We start from the raw sequence: 27,445 nt of genomic DNA, 5'->3' as shown, positions 1-27,445 counted from the left end.
TTCCTCTTTCTCACCAGCCTCTGTCTCCTGGCTTGCTGTTACCTGCTCTCTTTCTGTCACTTGTGCCTCTACATGTCCCTCTTTTTCTTCCTCTTTCTCCATCTCCTCCTCTTTCTCTCTTGATCTATTACTTTCCACTCTCTGTCCATCTAGGAATAAGGCTCAATTTACTATTTCAGCATTAATCTATTATTTTAACCATCACTACTACTCTTGCACCTAATCAATCCTAATCAATAAGTCCACCTTAAATATTGATACAAAACATAAAAAAACTGATACACTGGAATATAGTTAGGGCTGCTCCGATCACGATCGGCCGATCATTAATGCGCATCTCGTCAGTAAAGGCAGTTCTCTAATCAGGGGTAAATTCCCTCAGGTGCATGATTTCACAAAGAGCAGCTGTTACTACACAGAGCCATTGTTAACTGAGAAGATGCGCAAATAAACGCTGAAAATTAATGTGGATTTGCGCATCTTCTCAGTTAACAATGGCTCGGTGTAGTAACAGCTGCTCTATGTGAAATCACGCACCTGATGGAATTTACCGCTGATTAGAGAACCGACTTTACTGACGAGATGCGCATAACGATCGGCAGATCGTGATCAGAGCAGCCCTAAATATAGTGATTAATATTATTATTACTGTTGTAGTTGTTGTTGTCTAAAATTGAACACCTTTGCAATGTAAACAAATGACAGGCTACATTTGTTATTCATATCCTTCACACTGCACTTTGATGTCAGGTATATTATGCATTTTTTATTGACATTGATATTTTTACATTTCCAGAGAGATATTATTGAGTTTACAGGCTAAAGTGGTCTTGTTGTTGTAAACAATGTTGCTATTGTAGAAAAATATTTCCGTCACATTTAAAATATAATTATATTTTAATTCATTTCTGAATTGTTTTTATTTTTATAATGATAATTCAGAGAATGAGAAAATCTGAATAAGCCTTACCAGTGTTGTGATAATTATTTTTAAGGCACTCTATGTGTTAAAAAATAAATAAGTACTGAAATATAATAATAGTTTAGTCAAATAACATAAAAAAGACCAGACCCTTCGACGCCTGTGAAACTTTTCTCCCTCAAACATCACGCTAGTGTTACTTCTACACTACAGGCTACACACAGCAATATAAACAACATATCTGCATGTTCTCACATCACATCTTTCTTGTCAAATAATAATAAGTAAATAAACATCAAAATCACTTCGCTGAGAATGAAACACCACTTACCAGCTGCCGCGGTGTTGAAAATATCCTCTAGCAATTAAAAAATGCGCTTGCGGCGTGAGGAATCGTCCCGGTCAGATGAGGTCGTCATCGTCAGGTGAAAGGTCATCATGTTGGTCATTTTATTTACGGCTAAATTATTATTAATAAATTGTACTAATATTATGATTGGGCGTGGGCAGGCACTCACAAAAGGGAATGTTATTACAAAAAAAATTTGAGGAAATTTTGCTTTGACAAAAGGGCACTTAAGGGGCAAAGGAGCAGGTGCTCAAGTGAACCGGTTCTTTCGGACTGTTCGATCAAATAAAGCCAGTTGGAAAAAAAAAACGGTTCACCGGTTCTTTTGCGCTCGATGTAATGTCATTGGCGATGACTGCCCTTCATTCAGAATCAATCATCAAAAGAATAACTTCAGTTCAGACGAGCTGTGTATCAGTCTGCTTCACGCTGAATCACACATGCGCAGTATCATCAGCTCCTCGGTTCTCGAATCGAACGCGTCCGACAGAAACGGTTCTCGTTCAGTGTACGAATAAATGTTGAAATCATTATTATTTATCATTGTTCTGCGTAGTTTGAAGATATTTTTTTTTTATATTTATCCCGGATATATATAAATATATATATATATATTAAAAAAAAAAAAAATATATATATATATATATATATATATATATATATATATTAATCAGGAAGAGGGTGGGAGGGTCAAATGGGGGGTCAAGGCGTTTTTTGGCAGGGTCTTGAGACCCCCCAGGACCCCCCCTGGCGCCGCCGGTGATATAGTGTTGTCCAATTTAACTGGTTGCAAATTTGAATGTATAAATATATATAAAAAGGCGATATGTTTTCTAAAAATATAAACAATTCGGATAACAAAGTATCTTGAATTATTCACTTATTTAGAAGTGCACAGGATAACACTGTGCACAACACTGACACTGTTGTTACACTGCCACAAGTTCTTAAAAATGCTAACGAAATGCAAAATTAAATTGAAAAAACATGATGCAGCAACTTTCATTTCAACATCAGAATTATGAAATCCATCACTTAATCGTGCTCACCTTTTCCTACTTTTGTCACTCTGCTTTGACATGAGGTGGATGCAAAGTTAATCAATTATGGAATTTCCTTGTGGAATAGATTAATTAAACACATTCCATAATTAATGAACTGATGAGCAGCTCTGGAGAAAGTAAGGATGTCATCTTCAGCACTGTTCAGTTCTCAAGTATCTGTGTCTTACAATGTGCAACTGTGCAGTTTATTTACTTAGTAACTTAACCTTTCTATGTGTACCTAAGCATACCCTTAAGTTTTAAGTACTGTAATAACCCTAACTTAGCTAAACCTAAATAAGCTCTTCCAACCAAAAGCTGGTCTTGTATACATGTAAATAGATTCATTATTTAAGTGACATTTAATTTCCAGTACTCGTAATGACGTAAACAGAAATATTGTTGGTCAGTGTGAAGTCTACATCACTATGCAGGCACATTCGGTGGTCCTTCGATAAACACTTTAGTTATATATTTAGTTATATAAGCATTTTAGTTATCCCTGGAGCATCTTTACAAAAATAGGAAGACAAAGAGAGTGTTTCATGAAATAGTTTTTCTGTTAATCTTGGTCCTTCTGACGCTAGTCTAATCTGGTCTAAAGGAAAATTCATCTCAGTTTGGTTTGTTTTCTACACATATTTATACATTGTCACCAATAAGGCAATAGGACATTTCTGAGAATCTGTGGAAACATTCCACAGGGTTTGTCTGCTCACCATCCTCCTGATGTTAACCATATGTTTACCTTCACAATATAGAGCATGATAATCAAGCATAACTTCAGTGGGAATTTTCACATTTGTATCTCACCACATCCTTAACAGGATATTAAAACATTTCCCAAAACTGCATGAACATCCAACCCCCAAATGATGCTATTAATGTTAAGTGTATTATAGAAAATATTTAGACTACTAATAAAACTTTTGTCAGAAAGATTGTATCACTTTTGTTATTTGTAGAACAGCTTTATTTATTCAGACAGAGTTCAGACAGTATGAAGATGGACACAGTTTTTGTTTTATCCAACTGTATTTACTCAGTGCAACTTATAACATCAAAGATATAACACCAACATGTCAGAGAAAAAAAAATAGAATCCAGGTTGATTCTTCCTCTGTAGACTTTGCATATGCTTTCACTATTTCACCATATTACTACACCATCAGGGTTTTGGCAGCTGAGTGACTGTGTGGGAGAAGGGTAGAACAATCACACTATTGAGACTGCATTTTTATTTCAGCACTGTGGTGTTAATCTTCCAGGTATGGAAAGTGGTAAATAAACAGAGGACATGTCCAAGCAACAGTACAGTAAACCACAAGTGACATATAAAGCTTTTCTCTTTGCTAATGTGCAGACATTTAAGGAATGATTTTACTTGGAAAACAACAGCTTTGTACAAACATTTGATAAACCATCTGATAAAAAAAAAAAAAAAAAAAAAAAAAACCTTTGAGTGATCGTCATATATATCCCATGTTATCCCAGGTGAAAAATAAATATATTGAAATGTGCTTTTTCAGACACACTTTCTAATTGTATAACACTATACCATTATTTTGAAACAACTTTAAGTATATTTAGTATATTTCAAAATATGTTCGATTTGAATCTATTTACAATATATTTAATATATTGAAATTGTGTTAAATTAGAAACAACTTTAAGTATACTTAACGCAATTTAAGTGTATTTCTTAAAATACATTTAAAATGTACTTTTGATACATTATGACCTACAGTTAAAGGACATTGAAGCATAATTTTAATGTGCTTCAAAGTACATTTCAATTGTATTTCAGCTCATTAGAAACGCATTAGCATTACACTACTAGTATATTATAAAGCAGATTTTTCAGTATATATACACACTTACACACTTTGATATCTAGAAAACTTTAATGTATTATATAGTGTACATTACAAATATTAATAAAGTACATTAAAAAAGTACAACAGCATTACATACCTCGGTGAAAAACAAAACATACTATTAAGTATGTTAAAATAGCACTTGAAATACAAGTATGTTTATAGTATTTGTATTACTACAAACATACTCAAGAACATTTTAATACATTATACAAAAAATATAATAAATGATAAAAGACTGAAATGCTATGACAAATCTATCTTACCCATTTGTATAACACTTCCATGAAACCTGTATTACAAAAAAGTACAGAATTTTATATTAATGAATAAAACTTACAATGCAATTTTTTGAAGGAAAAACTAAATAGAAAGTGTGTGTGTGTGTGTGTGTGAGAGAGAGCTTGTCTATGTAGTTAATGAGGACACAAATTTGTATAATGACACGGTTATGACATAGGTATTACAATGAGGAGGTGATTTATTTATTATAATTATTCAATAATCTGTCTGTATACTGGATTCTGATTGTCTGTCAAGTATGCAGTTAAACCGAGTAATGCACATGTAGTTCCAAGTCAGTTTATTCACAGTTCTATATAAATGTGCTGATTTAATTGATACACACTGCCTTTGTGTGCATAACCAACATGCATCACTCACACACACACACACACACACACACACACACACACACACACACACACACATACTTGTTTTTGTGGTATAGAAGGACACTGATGCCCAAACAAGTTTGGTGGTGGTATATGGGGACACCCCTTTCCCAATGCCCTACAGTGATGATAAAACTATCAAAAATTTTGTTTTAATCTGCAGATCACAAATCTGACTTCAAATGTTCTATACACCCAACAGAACAGAAAATATGACCATATGATATTTTGGTGGTACACAAGGACATTCCAGCCCATCCTAAAATGTTCCCGCCTCTGACATAATTGTGATTTTTGGGGCCCGACCTGATTATGAGGACACTCTTTTTACAATACACTAAATATGTCATTTCAGTGGATTACAGGGACAAATGTGTTTTACTGGTACATGACCACACACACACACAAACCTGACAACACGGTGTATTACCAAGACTAAGGTGATTAAAGAGGACTGGATCTTAAACACAATACACAACTGCACAATCCAACATTACAGGGACCGGTGTGTTTAATGGTACATGAACACACACACACACACACAACACGCAACACACAAACATGACAACACGGTGTATTACCAAGACTAAGGTGATTAAAGAGGACTGGATCTTACACAAATACACAATACACAAAATAACTTAACAACATTACAGGGACCAAAGTGTTTAAAAGGTACTTTAATTACAACTTAACAATGAGTTTTCCCAGATTGGAATCATTCAAAACGTTTCCAAAAAACAGACAAAACTGCCCGTTTTGAAACAGGAACATGTTAACGATGTTATTAAACAGGCATTGTAATGTATAAGCTTAACTTACTGAACATGCAATGGATGCTATCACATGATAAACTTTTATGAGGGACTCTAACCAAAAGAAATAACAATTCTGTCAGCATTTCCTCACCCTCATGTTGTTTCAAACATTCGCTCAGAAGGTGTTTTTAACAGTACACTCGTGTCTATCTCTATTCGCTCAGAAGGTGTTGATACAGTACACTCGTGTCTATCTCTATTCGCTCAGAAGGTGTTTTTACAGTACACTCGTGTCTATCTCTATTCGCTCAGAAGGTGTTTTTACAGTACACTCGTGTCTATCTCTATAAGAAGGTGTTTATACAGTACACTGGTGTCTATCTCTATTCGCTCAGAAGGTGTTGATACAGTACACTCGTGTCTATCTCTATTCGCTAAGGTGTTGATACAGTACACTCGTGTCTATCTCTATTCGCTCAGAAGGTGTTGATACAGTACACTCGTGTCTATCTCTATTCACTAAGAAGGTGTTGATACAGTACACTCGTGTCTATCTCTATTCGCTAAGGTGTTGATACAGTACACTCGTGTCTATCTCTATTCGCTCAGAAGGTGTTGATACAGTACACTCGTGTCTATCTCTATTCGCTCAGAAGGTGTTGATACAGTACACTCGTGTCTATCTCTATTCGCTCAGAAGGTGTTGATACAGTACACTCGTGTCTATCTCTATTCGCTCAGAAGGTGTTGATACAGTACACTCGTGTCTATCTCTATTCGCTAAGAAGGTGTTTATACAGTACACTGGTGTCTATCTCTATTCGCTCAGAAGGTGTTTTTACAGTACACTCGTGTCTATCTCTATTCGCTCAGAAGGTGTTGATACAGTACACTCGTGTCTATCTCTATTCACTAAGAAGGTGTTGATACAGTACACTCGTGTCTATCTCTATTCGCTCAGAAGGTGTTGATACAGTACACTCGTGTCTATCTCTATTCGCTCAGAAGGTGTTTTTACAGTACACTCGTGTCTATCTCTATTCGCTCAGAAGGTGTTGATACAGTACACTCGTGTCTATCTCTATTCGCTCAGAAGGTGTTGATACAGTACACTCGTGTCGATCTCTATTCGCTCAGAAGGTTTTTTTACAGTACACTCGTGTCTATCTCTATTCGCTCAGAAGGTGTTGATACAGTACACTCGTGTCTATCTCTATTCGCTCAGAAGGTGTTGATACAGTACACTCGTGTCTATCTCTATTCGCTCAGAAGGTGTTGATACAGTACACTCGTGTCTATCTCTATTCGCTCAGAAGGTGTTGATACAGTACACTCGTGTCTATCTCTATTCGCTAAGAAGGTGTTTATACAGTACACTGGTGTCTATCTCTATTCGCTCAGAAGGTGTTGATACAGTACACTCGTGTCTATCTCTATTCGCTCAGAAGGTGTTGATACAGTACACTCGTGTCTATCTCTATTCGCTAAGAAGGTGTTTATACAGTACACTGGTGTCTATCTCTATTCGCTCAGAAGGTGTTGATACAGTACACTCGTGTCTATCTCTATTCGCTCAGAAGGTGTTGATACAGTACACTCGTGTCTATCTCTATTCGCTAAGAAGGTGTTTATACAGTACACTGGAGTCTATCTCTATTCGCTCAGAAGGTGTTGATACAGTACACTCGTGTCTATCTCTATTCGCTAAGAAGGTGTTTATACAGTACACTGGTGTCTATCTCTATTCGCTCAGAAGGTGTTGATACAGTACACTCGTGTCTATCTCTATTCGCTCAGAAGGTGTTGATACAGTACACTCGTGTCTATCTCTATTCACTCAGAAGGTGTTGATACAGTACACTCGTGTCTATCTCTATTCGCTCAGAAGGTGTTGATACAGTACACTCGTGTCTATCTCTATTCGCTAAGAAGGTGTTGATACAGTACACTCGTGTCTATCTCTATTCGCTCAGAAGTTGTTGATACAGTACACTCGTGTCTATCTCTATTCGCTCAGAAGGTGTTGATACAGTACACTCGTGTCTATCTCTATTCGCTCAGAAGGTGTTGATACAGTACACTCGTGTCTATCTCTATTCGCTCAGAAGGTGTTGATACAGTACACTCGTTTCTATCTCTATTCACTCAGAAGGTGTTGATACAGTACACTCGTGTCTATATCTATTCGCTCAGAAGGTGTTGATACAGTACACTCGTGTCTATCTCTATTCGCTCAGAAGGTGTTGATACAGTACACTCGTGTCTATCTCTATTCGCTCAGAAGGTGTTGATACAGTACACTCGTGTCTATCTCTATTCGCTCAGAAGGTGTTGATACAGTACACTCGTGTCTATCTCTATTCGCTCAGAAGGTGTTGATACAGTACACTCGTGTCTATCTCGATTCGCTCAGAAGGTGTTGATACAGTACACTCGTGTCTATCTCTATTCGCTAAGGTGTTGATACAGTACACTCGTGTCTATCTCTATTCGCTCAGAAGGTGTTGATACAGTACACTCGTGTCTATCTCTATTCGCTCAGAAGGTGTTGATACAGTACACTGGTGTCTATCTCTATTCGCTCAGAAGGTGTTGATACAGTACACTCGTGTCTATCTCTATTCGCTCAGAAGGTGTTGATACAGTACACTCGTGTCTATCTCTATTCGCTAAGAAGGTGTTTATACAGTACACTGGTGTCTATCTCTATTCGCTCAGAAGGTGTTGATACAGTACACTCGTGTCTATCTCTATTCGCTCAGAAGGTGTTGATACAGTACACTCGTGTCTATCTCGATTCGCTAAGAAGGTGTTTATACAGTATACTGGTGTCTATCTCTATTCGCTCAGAAGGTGTTGATACAGTACACTCGTTTCTATTTCTATTCGCTCAGGTGTTGATACAGTACACTCGTGTCTATCTCTATTCGCTCAGAAGGTGTTGATACAGTACACTCGTGTCTATCTCTATTCGCTAAGAAGGTGTTTATACAGTACACTGGTGTCTATCTCTATTCGCTCAGAAGGTGTTGATACAGTACACTCGTGTCTATCTCTATTCGCTCAGAAGGTGTTGATACAGTACACTCGTGTCTATCTCGATTCGCTAAGAAGGTGTTTATACAGTATACTGGTGTCTATCTCTATTCGCTCAGAAGGTGTTGATACAGTACACTCGTTTCTATTTCTATTCGCTCAGGTGTTGATACAGTACACTCGTGTCTATCTCTATTCGCTAAGAAGGTGTTGATACAGTACACTCGTGTCTATCTCTATTCGCTCAGGTGTTTATACAGTACACTCGTGTCTATCTCTATTCGCTCAGAAGGTGTTGATACAGTACACTCGTGTCTATCTCTATTCACTAAGAAGGTGTTGATACAGTACACTCGTGTCTATCTCTATTCGCTCAGAAGGTGTTGATACAGTAGTCTCGTGTCAATCTCTATTCACTCAGAAGGTGTTGATACAGTACACTCGTGTCTATCTCTATTCGCTCAAAAGGTGTTGATACAGTACACTCGTGTCTATCTCTATTCGCTAAGAAGGTCTTGATACAGTACACTCGTGTCTATCTCTATTCGCTCAGAAGGTGTTGATACAGTACACGTGTCTATCTCTATTCGCTCAGAAGGTGTTGATACAGTACACTCGTGTCTATCTCTATTCGCTCAGGTGTTGATACAGTACACTCGTGTCTATCTCTATTCGCTAAGAAGGTGTTTATACAGTACACTCGTGTCTATCTCTATTCGCTCAGACACGAGTGTGCTGTATCAACACCTGAGCGAATAGAGATAGACACGAGTGTACTGTATCAACACCTTCTATCTCTATTCGCTAAGAAGGTGTTGATACAGTACACTCGTGTCTATCTCTATTCGCTCAGGTGTTGATACAGTACACTCGTGTCTATCTCTATTCGCTAAGAAGGTGTTTATACAGTACACTCGTGTCTATCTCTATTCGCTCAGAAGGTGTTGATACAGTACACTCGTGTCTATCTCTATTCGCTCAGAAGGTGTTTTTACAGTACACTCGTGTCTATCTCTATTCGCTCAGAAGGTGTTGATACAGTACACTCGTGTCGATCTCTATTCGCTCAGAAGGTGTTTATACAGTACACTCGTGTCTATCTCTATTCGCTCAGAAGGTGTTGATACAGTACACTCGTGTCTATCTCTATTCACTAAGAAGGTGTTTATACAGTACACTCGTGTCTATCTCTATTCGCTAAGAAGGTGTTTATACAGTACACTCGTGTCGATCTCTATTCGCTCAGAAGGTGTTGATACAGTACATTTGTGTCTATCTCTATTCGCTCAGAAGGTGTTGATACAGTACACTCGTGTCTATCTCTATTCGCTCAGAAGGTGTTGATACAGTACACTCGTGTCTATCTCTATTCACTAAGAAGGTGTTTATACAGTACACTCGTGTCTATCTCTATTCGCTCAGAAGGTGTTGATACAGTACACTCGTGTCTATTTCTATTCGCTCAGAAGGTGTTGATACAGTACACTCGTGTCTATCTCTATTCGCTAAGAAGGTGTTTATACAGTACACTCGTGTCTATCTCTATTCGCTCAGAAGGTGTTTATACAGTACACTTGTGTCTATATCTATTCGCTCAGAAGGTGTTGATACAGTACACTCGTGTCTATCTCTATTCACTAAAAAGGTGTTGATACAGTACACTCGTGTCTATCTCTATTCGCTCAGAAGGTGTTGATACAGTACACTCGTGTCTATCTCTATTCACTCAGAAGGTGTTGATACAGTACACTCGTGTCTATCTCTATTCGCTCAGAAGGTGTTGATACAGTACACTCGTGTCTATCTCTATTCGCTAAGAAGGTGTTGATACAGTACACTCGTGTCTATCTCTATTCGCTCAGAAGGTGTTGATACAGTACACTCGTGTCTATCTCTATTCGCTCAGAAGGTGTTGATACAGTACACTCGTGTCTATCTCTATTCGCTCAGAAGGTGTTGATACAGTACACTCGTGTCTATCTCTATTCGCTAAGAAGGTGTTGATACAGTACACTCGTGTCTATCTCTATTCGCTCAGGTGTTGATACAGTACACTCGTGTTGATCTCTATTCGCTAAGAAGGTGTTGATACAGTACACTGGTGTCTATCTCTATTCGCTCAGAAGGTGTTGATACAGTACACTCGTGTCTATCTCTATTCGCTCAGAAGGTGTTGATACAGTACACTCGTGTCTATCTCTATTCGCTCAGAAGGTGTTGATACAGTACACTCGTGTCTATCTCTATTCGCTCAGAAGGTGTTTATACAGTACACTCGTGTCTATCTCTATTCACTCAGAAGGTGTTTTTACAGTACACTCGTGTCTAACTATTCCCGCTGAAGCTGAGGTTGGCCCTAACATTCTGCTAAACATCTCCTTTTGTGTTCCACTGAAGATAGAAAGTCATACATGTTTGAAACAACATGAGGGTGAGGAAATGCTGACAGAATTGCCTCTTTTTGACAAACTACTGCTGCCATAAGTTTCTTAATGCAGAATGAAAATAACAAAAACAACAAGTAATAATCAAAATAGAACATCAAATAAGACACATGATTTAACTTTACTTGCCTCGTACTTTCCTTTTTAAACTAATTCCACGGTTTCTGACAAAATCAATTTTTTGAGGTTTTTGAGGTTTTCAATTTCTGCCTCACTCTCATTTTCTGTACAGAATAATTAATATGTTAGTAAGCTCTAACTATAAGAGAGCTCATGTACTTACAATGATGGCCGTGTTCTAATTTAAACCTCAGGTACCTTGCAAAACTTCAGTGGTCTCCTCAATGGGCATCTTATGAACATCTGCAAGAAATTAGTAATATACTGATCAGGAAACTCAGATGTAACTTAAACTTACAGAACTCAATGTTAACTGGTTATAAACCTGATACCTTAATGACATTTCAAACAACAATCAAAATAATACTTCCGAGATTAAATATTTTCAGCCAGTTAAACAGCTGCTTTTTAAAACTTGTGTTCATCTGTTATTTATCAGTTTTTGGCGAACATGAAAATGATCAACTTATTGGCTGATCCCTAATTTCAATAATATTCTGTTAGAAAAGTTGCACTATATGCACAGTATACAGTATAATTGTATCTATGCATTTTATTTATGCCAATAATCTAATGAAAATTATGGGTTAAAATAATAATAAACAAACATGTTCATAAACTTGACACATACCAACATCACTGGAGACACCTGCAGCTCCAGCAGGAGCATCATCCTCAGACTCGCTCTCATCAAGATCACTGGCATCAGAATCCGTCATATTGATCTCATCTTGAAGTGAAATTTAGAACATGAGAAACATCTACACGTTTAACCTGTACTCAAAAGTAATTTGTGAAAAATGACAATTAGACTACACCCTACAGTGTACTCAATGGACGCATGGTACAACACATAACTCAGAGTTTCCTTAAATCTCCCTATGAGTGTAAAAGATCCACTGTACTGCCTACACTAGGATGGACATGCCTTCAATCTCAATGTCATCAAGCGATTTGCCTTGAATATTAGGAAGACAGCCCTTTTCCATGGCTAGAAGTAACTTGGATATTTTAGCCAGCTGAGTAGTGGCTTCAGGCAGCCTGTAATAGTCGCGATGGACGCGGATATCATGTCCTAAGAAATCTGCGACCTGATCCAATTCGTTGTTTTTCAAGTTTAGGATTTGGGAGAGAGTAGCAACATGTTTCCGCAGATGAGTTGATCTTAGAAACTCTGGATTTTGAGCTCCACATTCACTTGCATATACCCTAAGAGAGTCTGGGCCTCTGTAGTGACTCTGGCAGTTGGGTCTGGCAAACAAGAATTCATTAGTGTCCAGCACTCCACATTCACTTCTCTTGCCGACCAGCAGTGTCAGGGCATCAACCATATCAGGTGAGAGAAGAACCGCAACCTTTCTTCCCCTTTTCCCCCTGATCTCAACTCGACTAAAATGGCTGCAGAGTTTCTGTTCAAACTTGCTCAGGCCCATGGCAACATCATCATGGAGAGAAGTGCTGTCCCTTTCTTTGAAGCCTTTGAGTGGCATTTTAGAGACCTCTCCTGCACGTCTACGATTGAAAACTATTATTTTGGTGAGCGTTGCTTTGGCTAGTTCTGCGTAGCTTTGAGGTGACCCAGTCTCTTTTAGTTTCAGAAATGCCGTATGCGCAGTCTTTTCCAGGAACTGATGAAGGCACTGTACGTCCTGAGTGAAGGGCAGTGTTGATGGCTTGTTAAATTTCGCCTCATTCAATGTGACTAAAGCACTGTGCGAGATCATCTCGGACCACTTTGAGGAGTAGAGCTTTTTAAAGGTCTCTGTCGACGCGATCAGTTCCTTGTCCTCGGACATCAGCGCTCTGCAGTGAATGATTTCACAAATCTTATTCAAAGAATGCCCCAATTTCAGTGCAAGGCTTGGACATTGGTAGGAGTGACTCTCGTCGTCATAACCAGACACCCTCTGGACCGCTCCAATGAGTCTGTGAAAATTGGCAGGTTTCACAGCTTCTTCAAGACTGTATATAGAAAACTCTCTACGCAAAGTCAACAACAATCTTCCAATTTCTCTGAGTTTTTGACGAATGTACTCAAATTTGGTGGAGTCATGTCCATGTTTGTTAAAGAAAGACTGTGCAAGCTGAAGAATACTCAGGTCATTTTTGACAACAGCAGAAATGTCATCTTGCTTCATGACACTTAAGAGTTTCCAAACCCCTTGAGATATCTGCTGACTGATTGAAGACTCTGCCATAGTTGCCAGACCCAAAACCCTGGTTCTCCTTTGGTTTTCACTGTCAGATGCTGGTTTTGAGGAACATCTTTTCAAATGACGCCATAGATCTCTCCGTACAAACATCCCTTTGCAGTACATGCAATGCACAAAATGCTTTGAATCACATTCTTTTTTTGGTGCCCGTTTTATTTTAAGGGCCCCCTCTCCACAATGTAAAACGTCCGTGTTATGCTGATAGTTGCCCTTATTCCTGAGTTTTTGCAGCATTGCTTTACGTTATTTCGAGTGCACAGGGAGTGACAAAGCCTCCCCAACTTCAACATCAGACATATGAGTTTTCAAATGGCGCGCTAACTTGGACTGAGGTTTCCCGCAGATGTAACAATAGTTCTTACTATTTGCTGAACAGGAAATATTTGCTGATTGCTCACACTGATCTGCTTCAGCCATACTGCTTTCTCTCCCTTCCTCTCTCAATGTTGCTGCCCTTTTTGCATTCAAAAGCTTCTCAGTACTGTCCTCTCTGTTGTGTGATTGGGGTGATAACATAACATCTGTTGACCTGCGTACCTCTGAATCTTGCTTTCTGGGAAGGTGGCATTCACCAGACCTGTCCGATTCACTGTCTATCTCAACATCAGTCAACTGCTCCTCATGACAAAACAAGCCAGACTCTTCAAACACACATGCTGCTCCCCTGGCCTTTAAGATTGGTTTCTCTTTGTCCTCAGATAAATTCAGAGAGGTTACATCAGACCTCCGAGGTTCACTAAACTTAGAGGATGCAGCTCCCTGTATATCTGAGAGGAGTTCAGCTTGATAATATCTTGCTGGTCTTGTTGTCAGTTCAACTGAACTGTCTGACTGATTGTCTGACTCAGACTCTGGTATGTATTCTTCATCTGACTGCTCGTCTTCCTCTGAACTTACGTCCTATTGTCAATATATTTATGATTAATTTACAGCAATAATAGAAAGTTTAATTCATAAAACTGAGGAGCAAACAAATAGAATCAAACATTCTCTTACCTGTTTTCTAGTCCATTCATGAAACTTTGAATAACAGGACTTGTGCCAAAAACTGGAGCACACTATGAGAGAAATCATGTATCAGGACATGTTCAGCTGTTAACATTTGTATTGCTTTTAGGTATAGAATCTCATGTTAAATTGCTATTACCGCCTTATTCTTATTAATGGTTTTTAGTGGTGTAATAGATCACAAAACTCAAGGTTTGGATCATATATACGGTTTTAGGTAACGGATAGGATAATTTTTCAGATCAGCAAAAATAAAATGAGTAGTGTGTGCAAATGTAACTTTGCTTTCCATGCATTACTTGAAGCATATTTTTTTTTAAGTACTTTTATACCTCAACAAAAACTACTAGCCTAACCAATAATCTGATGGTCACCTGCAACAGTTATTCAATTTTGATCTTAAATCTTGAATGATACTAAAATGAATTAAGATATGTCATGCTGCAAAATAGACATACTAACATTTACATCTCAGGCCAATCCACTTTAGTGCTGCAACAGGTCCCACACATTCAGCACATCTGTCCATGCTTGATATTGCTGAAGTGACCACGTCATGCTTACAGACCTGTGAAGAAAAAATGTGAATGTGAAATCATGAAAGAAAAGGAATATTCTAAAACATACATGTAAAACTACATTATGAGCTACATTATTGCAATCATTAAAGAACATTTACATCACAGAGCTTAAATGGTATTGGTTGATATGCTGTAACACAAATCCTTATTTAGACATTGTCTAATATTACTGAAAAGAGTTTATAAAAAAAAGCTGTTAACAAAAGTATTTATTTAAAGTATACAGATGTACACTGAGGTGAAAGTACTAAGTATACAGTACTTTCTACACAGATGTACTAAGGGCTTACTGTACTATACCTGTATTTTAGTAAATCTTTCAGGTATTATACAGTAGGGCTGATTTGAGGGAAGCATATTTAATATTTCTATTAACAGTAAATGTGCTGTAGGTTGTAAGTTCTCAAATAGTTGTCTTTTCAGACAACATAACCTCAAGCTGCACAGCATTGTTTTGCTCATCGTTTCAGAGCGCATCGTTTTAGAGCATCTTAATATCCCATAACACTGTGCAAACACATCTTTAATCATGCACCCTGGAAGAAGTTTTGTACATTTTAAAGTTAAATTCATCAATCTGGTCCATCTCCTCCGGTCCACAAAAATGTAGGATATAATGCAAATGTGAAAATAGAGTGTAACTGGTGCCCGTTTCATTCCCTAATGCAGATTAAACTTAAGGCACGTGCAGAAATCGAGTTCACTTCCATGTCTCAGTTCACAGGGAATGAATGCAAACACCGGAACTCAAGCTGATCACGCAAGTAAAGTGTGCTCTTCACTTTGAAACAGGGAGCGCAATAGACTATTTACTTAATTAAATTTCAGTCTTTCACGATTTGATATGGACACTAAGCCATATGGTGCTTTCGACTTTAGTTCATTTGACAGATTCTTTGCCCTAGCAATGGCACAGAACACAATGTCAAATACATTTTGGTTCATTCGGTTCAAACTGGGGCAGTACAGATTAGACTGTGGAGGGCCAGCACAGTAAAGGCAATTAATGGGAAACACTGTGTAAATAATTTAACTAAAACAAGTAAATACCTCCTTGACTCCTTCAGTAGGTCCACAAAAGCTCTGCTCCTCATTTAACTCTTTGACAGGTGGCATCTAAAATCATAATGAAAAAAAGAAGGCTAATGTGGAGAAGATGCACTACAACAAACTATTATTTTCTAAAATGATGCAATGCTCTTTTTATTACCATCTCAACATCCTTCTCAACACAGTCTTGACCTTCCAATGATATTCTGTCCTTCTCAGGAGTCACCTGGAAATAAAGAAAAGGAAAAAAAGATACTAAACACTCTACTACAGACATGATTCAGAGATTATCCAAGTAAAGCAGCATCACAGACATACCTGTTCCAGTCCTTCAGTGGATGCACAGACCCTTGATTCCATTAACCCTGATTGATCACTGACAACTGTCAACTGAAAACATGAAATAAAAACAAGCTCACATTATGAATGAGGTACTCAAGCAAAATATGGCTAATGATGCCAGAACAAATTCAGATATGATGGCACATTTTCAACCACTGGTTAATAATTAAAGTGGGCAAAGTAATTCACATGTTACAGCAGTGACTTGCACATTTAAAAGAGGGTGAAATATTAACGTGGAAATCATGCATTTAGTTCAAACAGAATATATGGCCATAATTTGATTTACAGAAAGAAAAAAAACAATACCTTCTGTACGTCTATGGCTTCTGACTGGAAATGAGGGTTCACTTTAAGAGGGTGGGGTTCAACCTCACTGAGAGTCTACAAAACATCAAATTAGACATTTGAAACACTGGTCTAAATATGTTAACAGCCTAGGTCTCAAAAACATCTTTACTACACTTGTTCATTCTTAGAGTTGGAATAAAAAAAACAATTCCAATTCTAAAATAGGATACTTGAGGTCAGGAGTTGTATACTAGTTATAAAATTGAAAAGAAATGTCCAATGTCCATGGCTTTAATATGCATTATATTATGTGTGTGTGTGTGTTCATTATAGTATATCTGGTTGTGTGCAGCTTTACACCTGTTTTATGAGGACACCGTTTTATGAGGTCATCATACGAACATGTTCTTGATGTTTGACTTTGACAGAGTGTGTTGTGTAAGTTTGACAGAAACCTGGTCTATGAGGACACTAGTTTTACTGGGACACTGGTAACTAGATACATTTTGACGGCACCCTGAGTTAAAGTGTGTGTGTGTATGAGAGTGATACGAGACACCGCGCCTGTGCTAGATGTACAGTGAGTGATCAGGACTCACTTTTTGCACACACAATCATAATTCAGTGACTAATAACAGTGGCAAACAATGTTTCTGAGAAACACTAAAATCTGTTCTTTTCTTTAAGGAATAACTAAATTATTAAATTAACTTCTTGGATACCTTTAGAGTTGCTGTATCTTGTTTGGGTCTCAACTGATTCTTTTCAGTTGTCATCTGAAATAAGTTTTAAAAAACACATAAGAAACAAAATATTTGACAAATAATTACCATTGCAGAATTACTTATTGAAAGTCTATTTTAACTGAGGAGGCTACTTTTTTACCTACTTCTATTATGATTAAATCTAATCTAATCTAAACAGGTCAGGTGTAAAGCTACACACAAACTGACATACTGTAATATAAAAATCCATTACATTTGACTTAATATTTTGAACCTTTGAAATAATCCAATAAATAAAAGTTCTTATTGTAAAGGTTTACATACCGTGCATCGCCATGGCCACTCAGAATCACCGTAATTATATGTGATCTCTTCACCAGCACATATGCTTCTTATAGCAAATAAGCATAGGTGAGGTTTTCCATCCACACGGATCGTCTTCATCTTGCTGTTTGGGTTAATATGGTCATCATTGCAAAGTCTACCAAGAGAACTGTCATCTCGGGCAGCATCAACACTAAACAAATGAGAGTTCAACTATCAATAATGGAGTCTTATTCCTGTTAAAATGTTTTTGACATTAAAAACAGATTATCAGTACTGAAAGCCTAGGAAAATCAAATATTATATTATTTGTTCAATCATTTAATGCTCATTACCCAGCTTTGATAATGCATAACTGATATTTTTAAAAAAATATACCAAAATGTGCACTAAATTAGGGCTGCACAATTAATCGAATTTCTAATCGCGATTACGGATGCCACGATTACGTAATCGTTCAAAGCCGCAAAAAAAAAAAAAAAAGCTGCTTACATTATTCTGCCAGGTGTGTTTTAGAGCCATGACTACTTCAGAGAACCCAGCACAATAGGAACTACCAGAGACGTAAGTGTACGCTGAAATAAAAAGTCTCTCACCTCAGAAAAACGGACTTTCCTGTCCTGTCAGCCGCTATACTGCAGTAGTGCGCACACTCTTCAATTGCACGTGCAAACGCGGCGGAGCGCGCTGTATATATCGCTTCACTAAATAAAGTGCAAAATAAACAAGCATGCAACATCGTTACGTTTTAAATTAGAAAAAAAAACGATTCAGTCTTGTCCAGATTCAGTATCTGCTGTCAGATGAGATGTTGTCAGGCTATATGTCAGTGTCATTATTCTCGTTATTTTCATAACTTGTTACGAAAAAAAACCTCAGAAAAACAAAATTTCATGTCCTGTCATCATTATACTGTGGTCGTAGCATGCACTCTTTAATTGCACGCGCAAATGCGCCGGTGCGCGCTGTATCACTTCACTAAAGCGCAAAAGAAATACGACCATGCAACGTCGTAAATTAGTAAGTAACGAAATAAAAGTAAAATACCAATAAATCACGTTATTGGTACGTCATGTGTTTTGCATGCAGGTATGATTAATTCTATTTATCAGGAGCAGCTTCCATGTTTCTTTAACAGTTCTTGTAAGTATTTTGTATCAGCATGGTAGCCTGTTGTTTCCATCACCCCAAAATGCCACTTATTGGTTATTTTGTATATTATATGACTGTGGTGGCTCACACCAAGATTGTATGAACAAAAAACTAGTTTGGGACTGCTATTTAATAGCTTAACCTCGTAGGCCTACTGTTTATTTATCAGTATTAGTCATATTCTTACAATTTATTTGTACGGTAAGTAAAGGGGGACAGTACTTGTGTGTCAACGATTTTTGTGTAAACAAATGTATTGTAATAGGCCTATATAATTCCTAAAAAGGTGGGTCGCAGCTTGATGACAATGGGAAAATGTGGGTCCCATGGCCAAACTACTCAAAACATCATTCAATGTAAATTGTGATAATCGTAGTTAATAATCGCAATTACAATTTCAAGGGAATAATCGACAATTATGATTTTTGTCATAATCGTGCAGCCCTACACTAAATTATGCATTAATTAATCATTGACATGTTCACTTGCACATTTTGAATATAATTATAAATATACACTACTGCGCAAAAGTCTTAGGCATGTTATTATTACCCAAACCAAAAATTGTTCGGTAACACTTTACTTGAAGGGGTGTGCATACGACTGACATGACACCGTCATAATCATGACATGACACGTCATGAATATGAAGGAAGTTTTATGCATGTTTGACAAATGTTATTAAGTGTCATTCGCTCAGTTATGACATTTTTAATGCAAATATAACATTGTGTGAGATGTCTTTGTTATGGCAACTTGACATTACTAAGACAACACAACCTGTCATAAATATGTCATAAACATGACATAGCAGATTAATTATCAAACTTAAGAAACCACTTAGCTTTATGGGTTAACATTTCATTAAACTCTCATGTGGTTGGTTTTGACATTGGCTGTCATGAAGCCATTATAACATTTTAATGACAAATTAAATTTGTACCACTGTAGTTGAGGTCAAGAAAAACATTCATGACACAGTTATAATGGCCTCATGACAGCCAATGTCAAAACCATCCACCTGACAGTTTAATGTAATGTTAACCCATAAAGCTAAGTGGTTTCTTAAGTTTGATAGTTAATCTGCTGTGTCATGTTTATGACAATTTATGTTGTCTTGGTAATGTCAAGTTGTCATGACAAAGACACTGACAGGTTATGATGTATTGGTTTATGTCAAGTTGTCATAAAGACATCTCAAACATATTTGCATTAAAAATGTCAAAATTCAGCGAATGACACATAATGACAGTTGTCATAAACATGCATAAAACCTCCTTCATATTTAGGACATCTGCCATGTCATGATTATGAAGTTGTCATGTCAGTCTTATGCACACTCCTTCAAGTAAAGTGTTACCAATTGTTCCAAGCCAGTTATTTAAAGGAACACTTCGACTTTTGGGGACTTTAGCTTTTTCACCGTATCCCTCAGAGGTAGATAAGTCCATACATACCTTTTTCATCTCCGTGCGTGCTTTAAGTCTGTTTGACGCACCCAGCGCTAGCCTAGCTTAGCACAAAGACTGGATTTAAATGGCTACAGCTAGCATACTAATCCCAATAAGTGACAAAATAACGCCAACATTTTCCTATTTACATGTTGTGATTTGTATAGTCACAGTGTGTACAAATAACAAGGTCACATGAGACACAGCCATTTTTAAACGTTTAAATACTGGGAACTATTTTCTCAGAAGGCGAAGCACTGCTACTTGGGCGGAGTGATGAGCGCAGCACCCGAGAAGCGCCGTGGTGATGAGCAGAGAGTTCGCTCAGAGTTGGAGTAGCTAATAGAGTCAGCAATTACTAGATAGTAAATGCAAAGTTACAATCATGGGTGTTCGCTGTATTGTAAAGAGCTGCGATAATAAACAGGGGAATTCCAACCAAAAACGCTGACCTGATGAATCAATGGCTACTTGCTCTGGATATAGTTTCAAATACACCTGTAGACAACATCAAGGACTATCGCGTTTGCTCGGAACATTTCACTGAGGACGACTATTTTGAAAAAATTGAATTTGCCACACGGACCATGAAACGTGTGCTGAAGGATAACGTTACGGCCATCCCATGGATAGTAAAGACAGGACAAAGTGGATCACCTGCGGCTGCGGTATATGTTCCGTTATGTTTTTAGATGACTAGCCTACTGTTACAGTGCCATTAGCTAACGTTAGATGTAATGTAACCTTCGTGACACTATTATTATGAATAGGGTGCTCACTACTATTACAGTTGTTCCCGGGCTCCATGTATCCCCTGTAATGTTAGTATTGTGTTGTCACAAACGCGCTCTATCGCCCCAGTAACAAATAAGCGGCGCTAAAGGTAAATTTCAGGACTGTAGCCTTCAAATTGCTAATGAATTGGGGGGGGGGGGGGGTTCATTTTTGAGAAGCAGTGACCTTGTTTGTGAAATAATAGGCTATTCCCGTTCTGATTCTCCCCTCGACCTCAGTCTGTTCGGCATTATCTATCAGCTTCCAAAGTTTGTAACTCCTCGTCTGTGTATTCTGGCTTAAAACGATATGGTTCTGGATCTTGGATTGATACCAAATAAAAATCCTCTGACAAGTCCTCAAAGTTAGCCATGATCAGGAATCACGTTCGCTACTAGCTAGTTAGTCACGTTGGTTTTGTTGACAGAACGGCGCTTCTCGGGTGCTGCGCTCATCACTCCGCCCAAGTAGCAGTGCTTCGCCTTCTGAGAAAATAGTTCCCAGTATTTAAACGTTTAAAAATGGCTGTGTCTCATGTGACCTTGTTATTTGTACACACTGTGACTATACAAATCACAACATGTAAATAGGAAAATGTTGGCGTTATTTTGTCACTTATTGGGATTAGTATGCTAGCTGTAGCCATTTAAATCCAGTCTTTGTGCTAAGCTAGGCTAGCGCTGGGTGCGTCAAACAGACTTAAAGCACGCACGGAGATGAAAAAGGTATGTATGGACTTATCTACCTCTGAGGGATACGGTGAAAAAGCTAAAGTCCCCAAAAGTCGAAGTGTTCCTTTAAATAAATTTTGCTGTAGTGTGTCAGTAGGAAATATCAGTTTACATTTACACAGATTTATTTTGCCATTAACTGTAATAATCCAGTGAGATTACTGTATCACAACAAGGAGTCTGACAACAGCCGGTCTGATCTGATCTCACCATCATTGAGTCTGTCTGTGATTACATGAAGAAACAGAAAAAACTGAGACAAACTAAATCCAGAAGAACCGCAGCAATGTCTCCAAGATGCTTGAAGAAACCTTCCTGCAAAGCTACTGTATTATGAAAAGTTTTAGGCACATGTGCAAAAGGGCTGTAAAGTCAGGATGCTTTCAAAAATAATGTCAAGAATATATTTTATTTATCAAAACTAAATCAAATCAATATTTGGTGTGATCACACTGTGTGTTTAAAACGGCTTTTGTCTAGGTACATTTGCAAAGTTTTTCAGTTAAATTTACAGGAAGGTTTCTTAAAGCATCTTAGAGATGTTGCCGCAGTTTCTTCATGTAGCCTAACCCCAGACTCGATGATGGTAAGATCAGATCTCCGTGTGGAGCACTGGCTGTTGTCAGACTCCATGTGCATACAGATCTCACTGGATTATAACAATTAATGGCACAATTAATGTGTGGAAATGTAAAATTATATTTCCTAATGACACATTGCAGCAAAATATAAAAGTAACTGGCTTAAACCCTTTTTACAGGGTGAAAATAAAGTGTCCAACACTTCTGCACAGTACTGTACATTCAATACATGTACATACCAGAGGAGTTTTCCATCGTAACGAAATTCAAACAAGAATACTTTGAGGGCGTCATGATATACTCGTTGCCTCCGCTCACATTCTTCTTTGCTTATGAGGTCTCCTCTGTATTCCAGCAGGAAATCTCCCTTATCAAACTCAGTGCAACTGAACACACCTCTCCCTACACAACAACAGAGAAAAAGTCAAATCCTCACTGTAAATGGCATATAATGTATCTGACACAGCTTTATGAAACAAACTCACTTATTTAACTCACCTTTAGAATCATTGATAAATCTGCCATCAAACCCTTCTTTGTCTTTTTTAAGAAGGGAAAACTGTATGGCCTCCTCCAGAGGCTTGGGCTTTCTCCTTCGCCGTTTCACTTCAGCCATTATCTGAAGTGTAGGCTGTCACAGAAAAAGACACTCAATAATTCTAAATATTGCATTTCATTTGACAAATTATTAAGCAAGTTTGTTTTCTGTAAACATTAAGACTGACAGTTCTATTGATACAGAGTATATGTTATTACATTCAAGAGTAATAAGAGGGCATCTTGATTAATATATTTAATACCCAGCAGAACTGCAGTTATATTTAACAGCAAAATGTCAGGATACTGTACGTGGTATTAATATAATAGAATATATATCCATTCCCCTCCCCTTCAAAAGACGTCATGACAATGCATTATTAGGATGGATAGACTATTTTATGTGTTCAAAAAGTTCCTGTTACAATTCTATTGAAATCGAAAACAAGTTCAAACTGACAACATTGCTGATTCTCTGCTGACAATCTGTTGACAATCACTATGCTAGAGCCGTTCCATCAGCTCCTTTCTGACTGTAAAATGAGCAGCGAAGATCTTGCAAGACATGCACAAACAAGCCAGACTAACCCACAAGCGATTAAACAGCAATATAACTTACCTTTCCAGTAACAGTTGCTTCAAACAGGTGCAATGGTTCAAACAGGTCTTCACACGTGGTGTTTCTATCCGATCCAAACTGGAAATTAAAGTGACGCATCACTATAACGTTACACCTCTGATTAACACGTTGATTATAATATAAACTTCTAAAAATCTAAGATCTAAGATCTAAAATCTAAATACGTATTTAATTTAGCATCTATGATGTACGCCTATGAGTAAACTGTGTGTTTATACTTCTAATTATAAGCTAATGAGATAATAGTTTGTACATCACGTTTCTTGTTATATGCTTTCAAGATATTTTGATACTTTATTATATTATATTTAAGGAATGCGTTTCATTGCATGATCACTATGCATCACATATTTAATTCACAACCGATAAATTATTGAGAATTATAATAATTACTTGGTATTTTGTATTAACTCACGTGTATGCAGTATGGTATGCAGTCAAGCAGCGTTGATTGTAGCTCCGCCCACTGGCGCCATCTTGTCTTCGCGATTTCCCGCCTACCGGTACAGATCTGACCAATCACTAAAGCCGATCGAAGCTCCGCCCACTGGCGCCTTTTTGTTTTCGTGATTTCCCGCCTACGAATCATTAAACTCTCGAAATCAGGGATACACTGTGTATGGTAAAATTTCAGGGTTTTGTGGTATGTAAGGACATGGCGCCAAACTTTGAGAGGGAGCGTCTGGAACGTAGTAAATGACATCTACGCTGTCGGATTTATGAGGACATGGCCTCTGTCCTCATAAACCCAAATGTCCCCATAGTGCCGGTGCGTATTCAGGTCAAAAGTCCTCGTAAACCACAAAAACGAACACACACACACACACACACACACACACAAACACTCAGGGGTGTTTTTGTGAAAAGTGGGGACATCCCATAGGCGTAATGGTTTTTATACTGTACAAACTGTATATTCTATGGCCCTACACCAACCCCACAGCTAACCCTAACCCTCACAGGAAACTTTTTACTGCATTTTTACTTTCTCCAAAAAAAAAAAAAAAAACTAATTCTGTATGGTATATAAGCATTTTGAAAAATGGGGACGTCGGTTATGTCCTTATAATTCACCCTCTCCTTGTAATACCTGTGTCATACCCATGTCATTATACAAAGTTGTGTCCTGATATGTCACAAAAACAACAGCACACACACACACACACACACACAGAGAGAGAGAAAGAGAGAGGTCAGAGATTGCCGAATGTGCTGCACAAACACACAAACTTGTTGTCAATGCTTCACTATGATTTTCATTAATAAAATACCCTAGATACTAGATCGCTACTTGATATTCACCAGCAACGAGGTACATTTCAATTTTAAATAATTTTCAAATAAATAAAGTTATTGTCTATCAACACTATTTGATCTCTGTGTATGATCTGAAGTGGGCAGAATGCTAGCGCTAATGTGCTGTAACTGACAAAAATAACTGTAATTTTTACACATCCAGTCAAATATTGTGCTGCAAAGAACTATACTAGTTTTAACTTGTTTATAACTTGGCACATGACCATGAAATAAGCTGGATAGTCAATGGCTAACCATGCTTTAAAGGATTTAAAATGCACTTCGCTGAGGCAACCACACTCACACATAAACACTGTTTTATTTCAAGAATTTTGTAGTATTTTGAATAAAATATTAAAATTTCTCAGTTTCTTCAACATTTATAGGCCTATTAGGGAATTAGTTAAACCAACTTATCATATAAACCACAAATTTAAAATACTGACCTAAGTTAAACTAAGTCAATTTTAATATAAAACATTGCTCTTACTACCAATCATGACAGTACAGTAAATGTCCTATAATAATATCCTGAGAGGTTTGTTATGGTGCACATATTGTGGCTTTTCGACTTTTCATGCAGTATGTCATGTACCTGTGTGTGAACATAAACTATCTGCAAAGTTGTGAAGCCAGTGCACAATAAATAAAGTTATTGTCTATTAAAAGTTGTTGTCTATTGCAATCACCTAAACAATCACGAAGTAACACATTTTTATAATGTATGCACACAAGTGGGTCAAACCTGCAGAGAGAAGGGCCTGCAGGAACTCCAGAACTGTCCCAACTGGGCAAATAACTGGGTCGTGCTGGCAGTCTTCGCACCAGGAGGTGAAAGGTTTTTCCACCTCAAGGTGTACAGTTTCCTCATGGAGGGAGTTCTGGATTGATGGATGATCTCAGCAACCTCGGTTGAGAGACCAAAAGCTACAAGATGTGCCCCCTCAGGGGCATATTGCATTTTGCCCTTCCAGTGTCTCCTTTTGCCTTGTAGACTCCTGCCAAAATGAGCAACCCAATGTAGGCTTTCAAGTCAGTCACATCGAAGTCTTTCCAACCATCCCCATACACACGCCTACCCTCTAAGTTTGTAATTTCAAGTACATTCTTTTCAATTGATGGTGTGATGAAAAGATGAAATGCTGATTTTATATCTTGGACATGGCTGACAGTATATCTAGTGGGCCTGGAACCATTTTGATGACATTAGCAGCACTAAGTCTACCCTATTGTTCAGGTGGTGAGCGGGACCATGATAACTTTTCATTTTTGGAAGGTAATGGGTTTGTGGGTGGTTAAGAGACAACAAGAGGGTCAACATTAACATTAATCTAAAATCAATATTGAATTTGAAATCTAAATTTACCATCTACAACCCGAATTCCGGAAAAGTTGGGACGTTTTTAAATTTTAATAAAATGAAAACTAAAGGAATTTCAAATCACATGAGCCAATATTTTATTCACAATAGAACATAGATAACGTAGCAAATGTTTAAACTGAGAAATTTTACACTTTTATCCACTTAATTAGCTCATTTAAAATTTAATGCCTGCTACAGGTCTCAAAAAAGTTGGCACGGGGGCAACAAATGGTTAAAAAAGCAAGCAGTTTTGAAAAGATTCAGCTGGGAGAACATCTAGTGATTAATTAAGTTAATTGATATCAGGTCTGTAACATGATTAGCTATAAAAGCTTTGTCTTAGAGAAGCAGAGTCTCTCAGAAGTAAAGATGGGCAGAGGCTCTCCAATCTGTGAAAGACTGCGTAAAAAAATTGTGGAAAACTTTAAAAACAATGTTCCTCAACGTCAAATTGCAAAGGCGTTTGCAAATCTCATCATCTACAGTGCATAACATCATCAAAAGATTCAGAGAAACTGGAGAAATCTCTGTGCGTAAGGGACAAGGCCGGAGACCTTTATTGGATGCCCGTGGTCTTCGGGCTCTCAGACGACACTGCATCACTCATCGGCATGATTGTGTCAATGACATTACTAAATGGGCCCAGGAATACTTTCAGAAACCACTGTCGGTAAACACAATCCGCCGTGCCATCAGCAGATGCCAACTAAAGCTCTATCATGCAAAAAGGAAGCCATATGTGAACATGGTCCAGAAGCGCCGTCGTGTCCTGTGGGCCAAGGCTCATTTAAAATGGACTATTTCAAAGTGGAATAGTGTTTTATGGTCAGACGAGTCCAAATTTGACATTCTTGTTGGAAATCACAGACGCCGTGTCCTCCGGGCTAAAGAGGAGGGAGACCTTCCAGCATGTTATCAGCATTCAGTTCAAAAGCCAGCATCTCTGATGGTATGGGGGTGCATAAGTGCATACGGTATGGGCAGCTTGGATGTTTTGGAAGGCTCTGTGAATGCTGAAAGGTATATAAAGGTTTTAGAGCAACATATGCTTCCCTCCAAACAACGTCTATTTCAGGGAAGGCCTTGTTTATTTCAGCAGGAAAATGCAAAACCACATACTGCAGCTATAACAACAGCATGGCTTCGTCGTAGAAGAGTCCGGG

The 27,445-nt window shown here is 37.9% G+C and overlaps 1 protein-coding gene and 1 long non-coding RNA gene across 3 annotated transcripts in view; both read right to left on the bottom strand.

Annotated features, from left to right (window-relative positions):
* Positions 1–27,445, bottom strand: part of LOC132156010 (galaxin-like) — a 213,322-nt gene that overhangs the window by 122,561 nt on the left and 63,316 nt on the right. The gene's annotated exons all lie outside the window — the stretch shown is intronic.
* Positions 14,432–16,119, bottom strand: LOC132155641 (uncharacterized). Its single transcript, XR_009437317.1, has 3 exons — positions 16,076–16,119; positions 14,907–15,012; positions 14,432–14,494 (listed from the first exon to the last, which is right to left on the bottom strand). It is a non-coding gene; the product is annotated as an uncharacterized LOC132155641 (long non-coding RNA).

This window comes from Carassius carassius, chromosome 13, assembly GCF_963082965.1.
Source record: "Carassius carassius chromosome 13, fCarCar2.1, whole genome shotgun sequence".
In the NCBI taxonomy this organism is placed as follows: domain Eukaryota; kingdom Metazoa; phylum Chordata; class Actinopteri; order Cypriniformes; family Cyprinidae; genus Carassius; species Carassius carassius.
This window is presented reverse-complemented; position numbering and strand designations above follow the sequence as displayed.